General features: G+C 37.5%; 1 long non-coding RNA gene across 1 annotated transcript in view; it reads left to right on the top strand.

The window, feature by feature from the left end:
- Nucleotides 1–12722, top strand: part of LOC108445211 — a 16170-nt gene extending 3448 nt beyond the window's left edge. Inside the window, exon 2 of the long non-coding RNA XR_001859980.1 lies at nucleotides 3736–12722. This is a non-coding gene — a long non-coding RNA (uncharacterized LOC108445211). The remainder of the gene's footprint in view (nucleotides 1–3735) is intronic.
- Nucleotides 12723–13724: the final 1002 nt, after the last annotated feature.

Raw genomic sequence — 13724 nt, 5'->3', positions numbered from 1 at the left:
TAGAGTACAGGTTGCACAGTGCAGCTATTGCCATATTTTTTGCTATTAAAACAAGCACTTCCACCCACCACAGATCAGCTTCACTGTGAAATTTCATGTGTCCTTCTTTTCTGAATATTATCCAAAGGCTTTATTTTTGTACATATAGAGTTTTATTCCAGTGAGCTCAAAATTTGGTTTTGAGTAAATGGTTTTTTGTGATTTGTATATCCCCTGCTGATTTAAAGTCCTAGAGAAAATAGAAAATTAATAAATCAGAGCAAATCCAGGAGGAGTTATATAACTCAGACTGCACATGATTAGTTAGGGAAACATGGCAAGACTTGGTTGAAATGAAGAAGTAGCTTTACAATGTACAACTTCACACCTATAAAAGACAAAGAAACAAAGAAAAGACGAGCTATAGCCTTTTCCTATTTGGCTTCCTATCCTTATAATCATATTTAGTAGCAATATGCAAACATAACATTACAGAAATGTCTGTTGACCAAAAACTGGTTGAGTCCAAAATCCCGAAATTCTTTGATACCTGTTAAGTTACAAAATCTGTCATGTATAAACTCCATGGCCAGTTCTATGTTTGAATGTCTGGAAGGGAGTGCATAGCTTGATTCATTAGCAATTAACAACAATGCAGAGGCTGCTACTCAGTGACTTTTTAGTACAGATATTTAATCTGTAATTCATTTAAGGATGTTCCAACTGTCACAGAAAGTTACATTTAATACCTACTTTCCAACATGCCATATTTGCTCTGAAACCCAGTCAGAATTTTGATTCTTCAGCACCACAGTATACAGGGTAGAAACTCTTCTGTCACCTCCTTAGTCTCCATATGGATTTGTAAATGTATCCGGAAATGTACCATTAACATGGTACATGTTCATGGTAAAAGCACAAATGATCTTTAAGTGTAACTATCATGAGAGCCAAAAAAGTGACAGCCCAAGCTGTTGCCAGTCACAGGAGTTCAACACCAAGGGCAAAACATGGCCCAGAGTCCATCACCTCTCTCCCCCTGCTTCTCTTAGACACAATAATCTAATAAATAAATGCTCTAAGAGCACTATTAATAGTTTCTCAATATGGTTCTTTCTTGAGCTGGTAAAACCATAAAGAAACAGTTGTCTAGTGATGGTTTTGTTCTATATTCAAGCTTCATTTACTACCTGTGTTGCTAACTCTTTTTAGATAAGCGAGGAAAATCACTGAACTCAGATCAAAAAGAATATTTTTTGCGCACAGACTTAAAAGTCAAGTCTTATACAAAAACCGTTTCTTTGAACATGGTGTTCTTTACTTATTTTGGATTAGTATAAAGGCTTGGAACTCAGTCCTACTGATTTGTGTTAGCTACTTTTGATCACTGTTGCTTAAATCACAATGACATTTTCTCTAGTTCCAACTCCAAGGACACAAACCTGCTTCTTGCCTGGAATGACAGGTTCTGTGTGAGAAATCATTAGCACAAGGTGTCAGTGCAAAGTCTGCCTAGTGCAGGGGGTTAATGAACTAGCTTTGTGCCCTGGGGGACAATGAACCTGTAGCTAGTTTTGATCACAAATGGAAGACTAGTAATTCTGAACTGGTCCCCTCTTTTCATCTGTGCAGTGCAACATCCACATGGTATTTCAGTAGGGACAGTTAGAAATTACTATAATGATTTAGTTATTATTCACCCCGTACCAGATTTCAGACAGCACCTCACAAACAGGCACTGAGGCCACCAGGAGTTGGCAGGAGGTCTCAAGCTGGTGACATGTTGATGGTCCAAGGATAGCAGTGGGTCCACAATATCTGCCTTTTCATCTTTCTGGTGAAGTCACACACCACACCAGGACATAGAACTGTCCTATTTGCACCTGCTAGAAAAACTTTACTCCTGATGAAGTTTGCCTAAGATGGAATTGAGCCTGAATGATACCTTTCCTTTGAAAAAAAGTTAGCTAAGCACTACACAATTAAAAGGCACTAGGATGATTAAAGATATATAAATACCTCTCTGACACCAATGTACTAGTAGCACTTATTTGAAACACCAGTGATTGCTACTCAGGTGCCTAAGAAATATTTTCACAGATTATTTTCGTATCTGGATAGTTGTTGCACAAGCACAAAACCAAAAAGTTGTTTTTCCATCACTAACTTAATATTTGTAAGAATGTAAATACCTTTTGGACAAGAATACGTGGCCTATAGCCTCATCCCTGAGAGCAGCCAGAAGTGAGGCAAGCCTAAGAAATGGTGTATATACACGGAATGACCTTTGTCCTGAAAGACTTTTACAGATACAGATACAGGTGGAAACTGGGAGCCAATAACAGACAACAAGACAGGCAGCGATTTCAGATATCAAATTATTCTTTGTCTGCTGTAGACCTCAAAATAAAAGACATTCTTAAGGAGGTTGTGTAATTCCAGAGACCATCCCCCTTGTTCTAGGAGGGGAAGGAGTGCTGACTTCACAGAACACAAAAGGCCAACCAAAGGAAATCCTATTGCTCCCACTAGGGCTGGTGTAGGACTTCCAGAAAAGCTGGCTACTTGCCGAATTCACATGACTCCAGTTCTTCTTTTTCTCCCCTAGCTTTCACTCTCTGCAGATCCTAGAGGCCAAAAGACTGCTCACAGCTATAATTTATCATATTGCAGAAGTCCTTGAACTTGTTGCAAAACATGTCAAGATGTGCAGGGGTTCTTTGTTTCTGATAGATAGCTTTGTACATGCATATTTAACCTTTCTTTCTGGTAAGTATGTAAGTTGTGACTCAGAGGTGCTGCATATGAGGATGCACAATGCTTAATAAAACTCTTTGCACAAGAGTAGAGACTAGAAGTAAAAAGCCATGATAAAAACACCTTTAAGAGGAGCATAGCACCAAGTTGTCTTTCTATTCCTAAGCATAGATAGTCAGTTTGCAGACTACACTGGAAAAATTTTCTTGGTTTTGTTGAAAGAATAAAGATTGAGCTAAACAAATTTCATCTATTTTCCAAAATGAAAGGAAATATAATGCCTGGGTTTTAGCATCAATCAATAAATGTAACTACAGTTTAATACAAATGTTGCTTTTCATTACTTTATGCTGTAACAACTTAATTTGATGTGAAAGCTGAAAAAATCAAGAATCAAAGCTCCTGTAAGGCACCAGATATTTAACATGCGTTTTCTTCAGGCTCACTGCTGCAAAACTGCGTGAAAAAGAAAGATCCCATGTGTGGTATGTTGAAAAGCAGGAGATAACAATGAATAAAATTATCTCAATTTCATGGTATTGAAATTTACATTGGAATAGAACTACCTATAGTCTAATAAAGACCCTGGCATGTGTGCTGCCTTAATAGTTCTATTATTTAAAGGAATAGGCAGTAGAAACTTTAGGCTTTTAATACTAAACACTACACAGAAATGAATGCACACACAACTTCCAATTCAGCACCGTAAAATAAGATGTTCTCCTTTTTTTCTATCTTTTACCCCCACGATTACTTCAAACAAGATTTTCACTGCAAATTACATTTCCCATTTGCTGTTACTATTCCCTCATTTAAATATGTATTTATATCAGCGACAAAAGTATGCTAATGTATATTTCCTCATCTCTTTTTAAGGAGGGAAATTATGGGCAAGTTTTCTGCATGGAAGTTAATTCTCCCTGTCTTACCATTTTCTAATAATGTTACCTGAGTGCAAGTGCAGGACAAATTCTAAGTTCTGGTTGATTTGGATTCTAGATCCCTAGCAGTAGAAGATTAGTTTCCTGGGACGTGAGTGGAGATCTGCTGGATCATCCACTGGCAATGCAGGTATGAAACATTTCTGAAGGTAAGAGCTTTACGAGTTAAGCCAACTGTAGTTAATATGCTGATAGTATGCAGGTAATTCTGTCAATATCATTGAGGGACACCCTTGACAGATTTTATACAGGTGAAGTTCTGTTAATTGAAACTGCTTTCGTTTATTCCCTTCTTATCAGTGTAGCAGTATGGACTTTGTTACTGATGTCTCCTAAAACTGCTCGTTCTCTCTTCTGGTCAAGAGTAGTTTGTACTAGGATAATTGCCCATGCAGAGTAAACTAGTTTAACCTCGACATCCTTGGAGCTTTGCACCCAGCTGGTGCCCTTGGGCCAGATCCGAGTCTGTGTCTCAGAGGTGTTCTTTGGACACTGAAGTTTAATCCCTTTTTGGAACAGATTTTGTCTTTTAGCTTTCAGAAACACTAAGGCAACAGTGAAACAAGGTTTACTCACAAAGTTTTTTTTTGAAGATGTTACAGCACTGGAAATAATGTCATGTACCAATGGCTTAGGCTGCAGCGTAGATACAAGTGGAAGATTAATGTTTTATTTCAATAGAGTGCTTAGAGAATTCATTATATTTAACTATTATTTTGGAGCCAGAGACAGTTTTGTACTTTATATTGCCCACAAGTGCAGGAGGACATTTAATGTGATAAACTGGCAGTTGAAAACCTATGAGAACAGTAAGTAATGGGGAAATTGAGGCAAGGGACCAAACATGAACACCAGGACAGACCTAGAGCAAATTTCAGAAAGCCCAAATGGTTAGCTGAAAATTAACTTCACTGCAGGGAGACAATGGCTAATCTTCCCTTTTGAAATTTTTTAGTAAGCTGTCCGAGAAAGTGGCTACAGCTATACAATACAGGATAACAAAACACATTTCTTTAGAGATAGTAAAATATCAGTGTATGAATATTACATACTGCAAATGAAAATATAATTGCACATTAAAATTATTAACCTTATCAAAGAGAAAAATATTTCACAAATAAAACTAAGTTCATTGTCTCCCCTGTTGCTTAACTGCCCTTCAGGCAGTAACCATCCACTCTGGGGAGATTTTCAGAAGTTGTCAATGAACTCCTCTTGAACTCCTCTGAGATACTTCCAAGGATCTGCAAAACGTGAGGTTTCTAATGTTCCCCTGAATCTTCAAGTGTGTATATTACTGGCACTGGAAAGCTTGCAGGGCTCAGGAGCTGATCAGCAGAGAAAACTGCCCCTGTGTGGGAGGGGGCTGTCTGGGAGAGGATGCCCCTCCATCTGCACCCAGAGGCATGGCAGGGCTGGCTGGCAGCCAGAGGGCAACACTGGAGCCCTGCAGGGCATCTGTGTGCACCCAGGAGAAGAGGAGGGGAGGGAAACCAACAAAGAGTACCCTGATTTGGGTATAGCAAGCTCCTGGTGAAGGAATGTGGGAAACAGGGGCAATATGCCATACATAATTTAAACATCTTCATGCATATTTCAAGTGCCAGTGGGATGCTCTGCACCCCCAGTCAGTCATCTCTAGAAAAGCTCTTTAGGGTGCAGATGAACCATCCCATATTAGCTTAGAAGATCAGGTGACTTGGGTCCACTACTTACCCAGTGCATTTTGGTGCTAACCACAGCTACACGAGTGTTTCAGTACCTACTCCTCTGTATGCTAGATTATTTTACAGTGCAGGTGGAATTCACTAAATTCAATATTGATATCAAAAAATCTCTGAGAATAAAGAACTCCGCCTCCCTATCCACCCAGTTATCCTGGGAGTGCCACAGAATTCAAAAGCATCTGCTAACTAGGATGGAGAATATAAAATGAGAAACATAGTAAAACAAAACTTAAACCAAAAAAACTTATCAAGCTGATACATTCAGGATTCAAGCAGAAAACAAAGCCACTGATCAAAAAGCTCCAGCTCCTTCTTCTGTGGATCAGAGTCCTTGCAGGGGCCCCTCAACACTTCATGAAAAGAATCCTCCACTCACAAATCAACAGAAATTCAAAGACAGAGGAAAAAAAGTGAATTTTAAAGCAGTCAGTATGAAACAGACTTTATTTCACCATAAGAGCTCCACCAGGACTGTTCTGCAGAGACGCTGTCAGTCAGGAACAGAGAAGTCCAGGTTCAGCATTTAGAGTGAACAACTACATGCTACTGAAGGTAATGCAAAATAGGGATTTGGTGTATCTTCTGTACAGAGGGCAATGACTGATGTATTGTGATCAACAGCTCACAAAAATGATGATATAGACCAGATATATGAGTTAGACTCTAATGAATTGGAAATACTGAGATTTTTTTTGATATTTCAAACTACACAACTTTTCTTTGTGTTCTTCAGAGGACAGTATGAAACTTCTGTTGCTTAAACTATGCTCTGAAGGAAATACAGTGTAATTTAGGGTATAGTTTGCATCCCAGTAAGAGAAAATTAGATGTTTTAAGCATTGTTTGTTTGCTTGTTTGCTTTGTTTTCTTTCCTAATGTTTTCCCTTCAGCTGTAAGATTTGTATAAAAATTGTGTGGAGACTGTCCATAACTGTCAATATATATATGGATTTTAGCCGCCAGAAGTCTTTTATATTATCAGGAAAAATCTGTACATATTGAAAGGAACCACTTTTATTTGGATGCATATGTCATTACTAGTCCAAAGTTTGGTAGCTACCTTGGGGACAGTGCTTGGTCTGTTAGGTCTGACTGGATTTGTACTGCCAGTGTGAAAACAATTGTGTGTCAAGGACCATTAGGTCAATGCAATTTTTGCAATCACAGAGTCTCATATTGTGGTATATCTCATAACTGCAGAAATCTTTTTGCCTGCGAAGTTTTGCCACTGCTCTTAAACAGATCTGCAAATTGTCCACAGATTTTTAAGTACTGAGTTTGTCCAGAGCACTTTGGGAAGCGTGACTTTCTTTACTGTACAGTTAGAGAAACTGAGGCACTGGTAAAAGAAATAATGTGTCCAGTGATAAGATACAAAGGAGAAAAAGGAGATTAGGTAATAATAACTTTCCTGATATTATGACTTTCTGGTTCACATATCAGTCATGCTGCTCACTGAACCATATATCCAACTCTTTTATTGCAGGTGTTGTGTGGTATGTGTGCTACAGCAGATTAAACACAACCCCATAAAATTTCCCTGAAACTTTATCCCATAGGGTTTTAACTACTACATATACTACAAAATCAAGATTTGTGACTCTGGCTGTTGCAATTAAATGGCTTGAGCATAATACTCTGTAATAACTTTATTTTTGGCTTATATCGTGTAACTCAGTGAGATTCAAAGACTACGTAAAGAAGCTACCACCCTCTGCAGGAGATGAGAAGGGCTGCAGGGACCCCACTTGTTTGAAGGCGGAGCTCTACTTCCATGTGACCGCTGGAGCACTGGATGTCTGTGTTTTGAAAAAGGAAACCCAGGAGAAGGGATGTCACAGGGCACGGTGGAGCAGTGGTCAGGGTGTTCAGCCAGTTCCGTGGCCAGGATGCAGTGGGAGGGATCTGCTGATCCTGGTGCACCCGGAAAGCAGATGGTGGGATCCAGGCTGGGGTTTGGGTCCAGCTTTATTTTGTGTAGAACCTTGTGGCCGGCAGCTGGGGGCTAAGCCAGGGTGAAATTATTGGCTATGTAAACATGCCTGGCAGCAGAAAAGGCTGTGTGAGGACAACTGCAAGTAGAACCACGTCCCAAAACCTTCTACTCCTTCGCCGGCTCCTACAAAGAGGCTTTTGTTTCTCTGCCTGACCCATGTCAACGTTTTAACACGTAACAAATATCAATGCCTGAAGAAACCTTTGAAGATGAAAAGTGTTTTCTGAAGTGCTTAAGTGTCATAATTAGTAAGGAACGTACTGAATTGCTCTGTCAAGAAGGCAAGGAAAGAACAGTTGTCAAAAAAGTTAATTGTATGAGGAATTTTTGCATGAGCTGTACATTGATAATAATGTGGAAAAATTCCTCACCACAAGTGAAAGACAGCTCATACTATTGCACTGGTACTGTGATTAAAACTTAGGAGGATTTCATGGCCAGGTGTTCACTGCAAGATCTGAAACTTTTGGCTAAATGTTTTTTTTCTCTAAAACTCTAAAGAGATAGAAAACAGATAAAAAACCTGTTAGAACAAAACTTTAAAGGAAGAATCTTGGTAGAGAATACACACATGTGGGCTTTTACTCCTCTTTTCTAAATTAATCCTTGGAGAGTCAGAGTGGTACAGTAAGAAATTTGTAGTTTCACATAATTTTGGTGTGAAGCCCAGCAAGACTTGGCAGATATAAAAATGGATTTGTAGTATTTAAATGCAAGTGGTTTGGCTTTTTTTCTTGGCTTTTTCAGAGTAGCCTAGTTTGACAGTAAAACTGTTTGATAAATGCAAATACTTTACTCAAAATAACCAAGGAAAAAAGTGAAATTGTCCCTGAATTTTAATTATATATTTTATTTAAATTTTAAAAAGTATTTTTCCATGCAGCATTTCTCAGAGAGAGCAATAATCTCTTCTGGAGGCAGCAATGTCTTTTTGCTCTGTCTTTTTACAGAACCTCATGAAGTTTTTACATATTCAAGTGAATTTCTTCAACTTGTAGCAGTAATTAAAAATGTGGAGCCTCTAAAGCAGAGGAAGATAGCTCTTGGAAAAACCTCAGATCTACTCTCAGTCAGATTGAAATTCTGAGAGTACCTGAGGGAGAGAGAAAACATTTTACTTCAGCTGTAAACTGAAAGTCAAACAAAACTGTTGAATCCACTGTAATATGAACTTCAAATTTTTTTCCTCCTTTTTTAGTTTGTGCTATTTATAAAACTTCTAGTTTAGAAAGTAAGGACAAAGTACTGATAGCTCTGATCCTTGTTTGTATTCAGAAAGCTGCTTGTAGCGTTATTTGAGCAAAATACTTTTATTTTTTCCAATTAGTATATGAAAAGAGCTGGGAGAATGGATCAGATCTTCTGACCTGTTATCAACAGAATAGTTGAAAAATCAATGATCTCAGAATCCTTGTTTCTGGTGAAATATAAAGGGCAAATTCACTTTCCAGGTCCAAGGTCTTTTTGGAGTCACCTATCATGAAATATTTTAATGTTATATGTAAATGACCCAAACTAAGAGATGCTGACATAAAGAAAATGCCCACGAAATAATGTATTTTATTTACTTTTCAAAATAGAAAGGTGTTTTAAATTAATTTGTTTACTTTCTTTACAATATGAAGCTGGCTTACATCCTCGATTCAGCCTTCTTCTTTCCAAAACCAAGTAATATACAAACATGAATTATTGACACTTTTGCATATTGTTTTTTTGGGTGTTTATACATAACATTATTCTCCAATGTGGGAAAAATGTGGAAAGCTAAGCAACATCTGTTCTTGTTTGTGCAGGTGAGAATTTAAAAAGTAACATAATTTGTTATATCATCCATTTAATTACCATTCCTTCAATTTTTATTCCAGCTTTCTCACCAGCATTTTGAAAGAAGAACATGCCAATTCCATTTGTTCTGTCATGCTTAACTACAAGCCACCACATGCTTGTGAGACAGCACAAACAACCTGAAACTTCCTATGTGAGCTACACTTTCTTTTCACAATTAGAAAAATCAAAAGCAAAAAAGTCACTCCTATTCCTGCATCCTTTGACTGTACTTTCTAAAAGTGGTAATGGTATCAAGTTTGTCAGGAATACAGATCTTCATAAAAATGTATTTCCAAGTGAAATTTTATGGTGACTTTTTAATGAGTATATTTTCCTCCTGTGACAATGTAGTCAAAAGAGTTTAAGTCAACTCACAAGAGCTATAGAACTTTCAAACTCTTTAAGACATGGTAGAGTATACTTGGAAAAGGTAAGAAAGTTTCTTATTTATACGTGAGCACTAGTGGTTTGCATTTGGAAGTCTGTATTTGGATAAGATAATCTTACCTCAAAAAGATGATACCATGGCAGAAGCAAGCTGAAAATACATTTTAGGTGAATTATTTTTAATTTCAGCTTCTCTGGTTGTTCTTGCAGACACTTGATTTCAGGAGCCAAGTTGATTTTACTTCTGTGAAACTGATTTGTACGAACTATGGTCTGCTTGGTTTGCTTTTAACTCCATCACACAGCTAAATTGCTTCATAATTTCTTGTTTTGTCTGCCTTTTCCAACATCTGAAGGTCCAAAACCAGTCTAAAAGGCTCAGAAAAGTGAGAGAATATACCTGCATGCTTATGATTTGTGCTCATATATAAAAAACCCAAACAACCTGAATGAAAAAAGATTAACACAGTTTACTCCAATGCAATAAAACTGGGTGTTGTGGGAATCAGACTCTTCCCATTCTTCTTTGAGACATTCAAACAGCAGTGTCAACCTGACACTGTAATGAGTCAAAAACCCCACATCAATAAAGTAAGCTTTCACTTGAGCAGACAAAATCATCTCAGTCTATGTTGCAACAAAATGTTTTGAAAACATAAAAATACCTTACAGTCACTTTTTTTCAGTAGCAGGTTAAAACTAAAGGATACCTAGAGAACGCCGGAATAAAGTCTGTACCTTATTTGTATTTGCCGATGTAATATTTACATGATACATCAATTAGCTTTAAGGTATTCATAACTTTATTTAACTTTCATTCATGAGAATAGTGCAGACCTTGATGATTTCAGCAGAGGTGGAATCTACCTCTTAGCAAATGGAGCTAACAAGAATTTGCATAAAGCAGGAAAGACATAAAATATCATTAAGAAAAAAGAAGCTTTGGTAGTCAAGATCAAAAAACTACAGGAAATAAAAATCAGCCTTCAAAGCGTTCAATGGACATAGCAATTACAAAGCAAATGAGAACTTGGTCAGTAGTCAAAGGTGAAAAAAAATCCAAACAAAATTCCAAATTATAATAAATGTCATTTCAGCCAAAGCAATGCTGGGAACTCCTTCTTCAAAGTCAGAAGCAGTGAGTTCAGGAATACCACATCTGGTTCCAAGCACCATATTAAAAAAAAATAAAAGTTAATTTAAAAAGACATGTAGGGTAGAAGAACAGGCAATTTTCCTCAAATAAATGTATCTCTTTTATAATCATGACCATTTGTTCTTCCTGTAAGTCACTGTCAGAACAACAAATTTTGAACACAAATTATAATTGTTAAGGAAAGCTATGCTAAAGATTAGCAAAAGCTCTTAAACACTTAAGGCTGGAACTTTTTGTGGGACTTGTGGAACATCCTTCCCACTGGAATTTCTTTTCCAAGATCTTACAGAAGCAACGTCCATATTAGTTCAACAATCGGGACATGACATAAACAGTCTTTTCTGACATCAAAACATGCATTTCTGTAAACCACAGTACTCTCAAAGACCCAACAGAGTAACAGCAACTGAGGGACAGACAGGCAAACTTAACTATACAAAGACTCAATGCATGCTCTTCCCATCCCCTGCAGCCTACCGTGCTTCTCCTTGTTCCCCCTACAGCAGCTGAGACAGTCAATCCATTCCTCCCAAGTTTGCTGCATTGCTGGCTTCGAGGCTGTGTGACAACTCCCCTTGCTTGTGAAAGGCAAGGTGATATCACCTTGCTGGAAACCCATCTGAAAGCTGCAAAGTAGGAACTTTACCTTGTGATGTCAGAAGAAAGGACCAAGAGTCTGTCTCAGCCAGAATTCCGTGCTGCATTGTGGAGCAGACATCCCCAGCTGCCCCGTTTGTGTTTTGGAAAGACACAGGTATCCAAGTGTGACCCTTTACCAGCAAGTGCATGTGCTGGATGGGGCCAAGCCATGCTTTCTGAATGGCCATTCTTAACTTCGGCTGGGATCCATTTGGATGAAACATTTCCTCATGCAAACCTCACAGGAAGGCTTTACATTACCTCGAGTAAATCATAGAGAGTTGTGACTTTGGAAGGGCCAAACTCATGTGGACAGCTCCTGAACTGCTGCAAGTTGGCCTTGTCCCTTGTGTTTGCACCACTGATGGTTTTCACCACTTGGGGACTCACTCTGCGCCAACATCTTCAGAAAATGGTCATTCTTTGCACTGTCATGGTAAAGTAGTACTCATAATTAGCAACATAGGTGTACATCCTTTTGGGAAACGTTTGGAAAAGCTGGAAATAGGCAGAGGGATCGCAGGAGGTGTGCACACACACATATATGTGTAGAGAGACAGACACGCAGTCCAAACTGCTTCATACAAAACAGGGGAAAAAACCCCCAGCTTTTACTTAAAGCTTGGGATTTGCTGTTTGGGCTTTCGTACTCCACTCGCTTTCTTGCAGAGCTTAAATGAAACCAAAATAAAAATAATTGCAGGATTTTTATGAAAGTAGTGTGAAAAACGTGCTTGTATTTCTCAGTTAGGAACAGTAAAGATCATTGCCCACTGATGATGGTTCCTCTCATTACTGAACAAGCTCTTTACTGTATATTTATGGCAACTCCCTGCTATGCAGTATTTCATTACTTACAGGGGTTTTAATTTCAGTTTGAATGAGATTTAGAACAAGATCTGGCATAATAAAATATTAATTAAGATTATTAATAAAATACAAATTTTCTGATATGTATTTATCACTACACTTGTAATTAATCTCCTTTATTGTCTCTTCAAATATCTTTTCTTCTTAATTTTTTTTTTAGGCAAAATAATGTATGAGTTCTAACTACTCAGTTAACAGCAGACTTAATATATGAACACTTTTCAGCCATATGAATATAAAAATATGTATGTAAGAGTGAAATCTGTACCTGAAAACACTTCATTTAAAATAAAAATAAAATCTTAGATAACTAACTGTAATTAGATCTTGTAGCCAATTTTGGCTTGCTATTGGAAAGCCATGGTATATGATCTTACTTACAATAGACAGACTGCTCTGTCTGGTCACAAAAAAGTGAATTAAAGATGGAGTTTTCCCTGTGACTCTGTAATATCCTCATTCTTGTTGGTTTATCAAGCCTGTATCGTCTATTTTCAGTTTTTCACGTGTCTCCATACCTCTGTGCCCATAAATTTCACAACTCGCCTCTGCCATCTTGTGGGAAAATATGTGTGTTGTTACTTCTTCACAAAAAGGTGAAGAAAACTCATTAAACACGATTCATGTTCTGAAAATATTCCTAGCAGTTAGCAGAAAAATATTACTTCATATCGAAGTCAAAAGTCATAAAAATCGTATATTTACCATAAAATAAAAAATTTACCATGAAATTAAAACCCAAAAGTACTAATTTCACTAATTTCTAAGTATCTGTCAACACCATTAAAACATTTTGTTCTCCTTTTATTATAAAACTCAAAGGGTGTAATATTAAACATCTAGTCATATAATTTCTTTACATATACAGCACATTAATGTACTTATAAATTGAAGAAAAGCTGTTTTCATATTTATTAAATGCTTAGACATAAGAAAACCGAAAATGTGCTAAAAATCTTTCATTTCTTTCTTTTTTTTAGGGGAAAATTTCTATAAAACACTTCAATTTTTCACAAACTGCATTTTACCATGGGGTTTCTTTATGTTTTTTTTTTTTAAACAACAGTGCCAGCATGCTAAAAATTGATAAAGGTATTAACACTAACAGAACAAACTTTATCAGTATAATTAGAAAAATACATCATCATCTAACAAAAATTATCTTCGTTTTTGACACCTCTTCCAAAATTTGCATGATCACAAATATTTTCTGGACCATGCATCTAGGGGAAAGAGAACATCCTTATGTTTTTAACAAGGTCAGCAGTGGGACTATAAAGGGCTGGCTGCCCCCTCACTCGATGCAAGAGTTATTGTGGCAGGATATGGCACAGCATCACTCTGGTTTGTGAGAACAAGTGAGCACATGTCAGCACTGGACTCGCAGCTCACTGAAGACTCACAGCAGTTGCAAAACAAGAGGCAGGTCTCTGCAGCAGGGGACA

This window comes from Corvus brachyrhynchos, unplaced genomic scaffold, assembly GCF_000691975.1.
Source record: "Corvus brachyrhynchos isolate BGI_N302 unplaced genomic scaffold, ASM69197v1 scaffold90, whole genome shotgun sequence".
Lineage (NCBI taxonomy): Eukaryota > Metazoa > Chordata > Aves > Passeriformes > Corvidae > Corvus > Corvus brachyrhynchos.
This window is presented reverse-complemented; position numbering and strand designations above follow the sequence as displayed.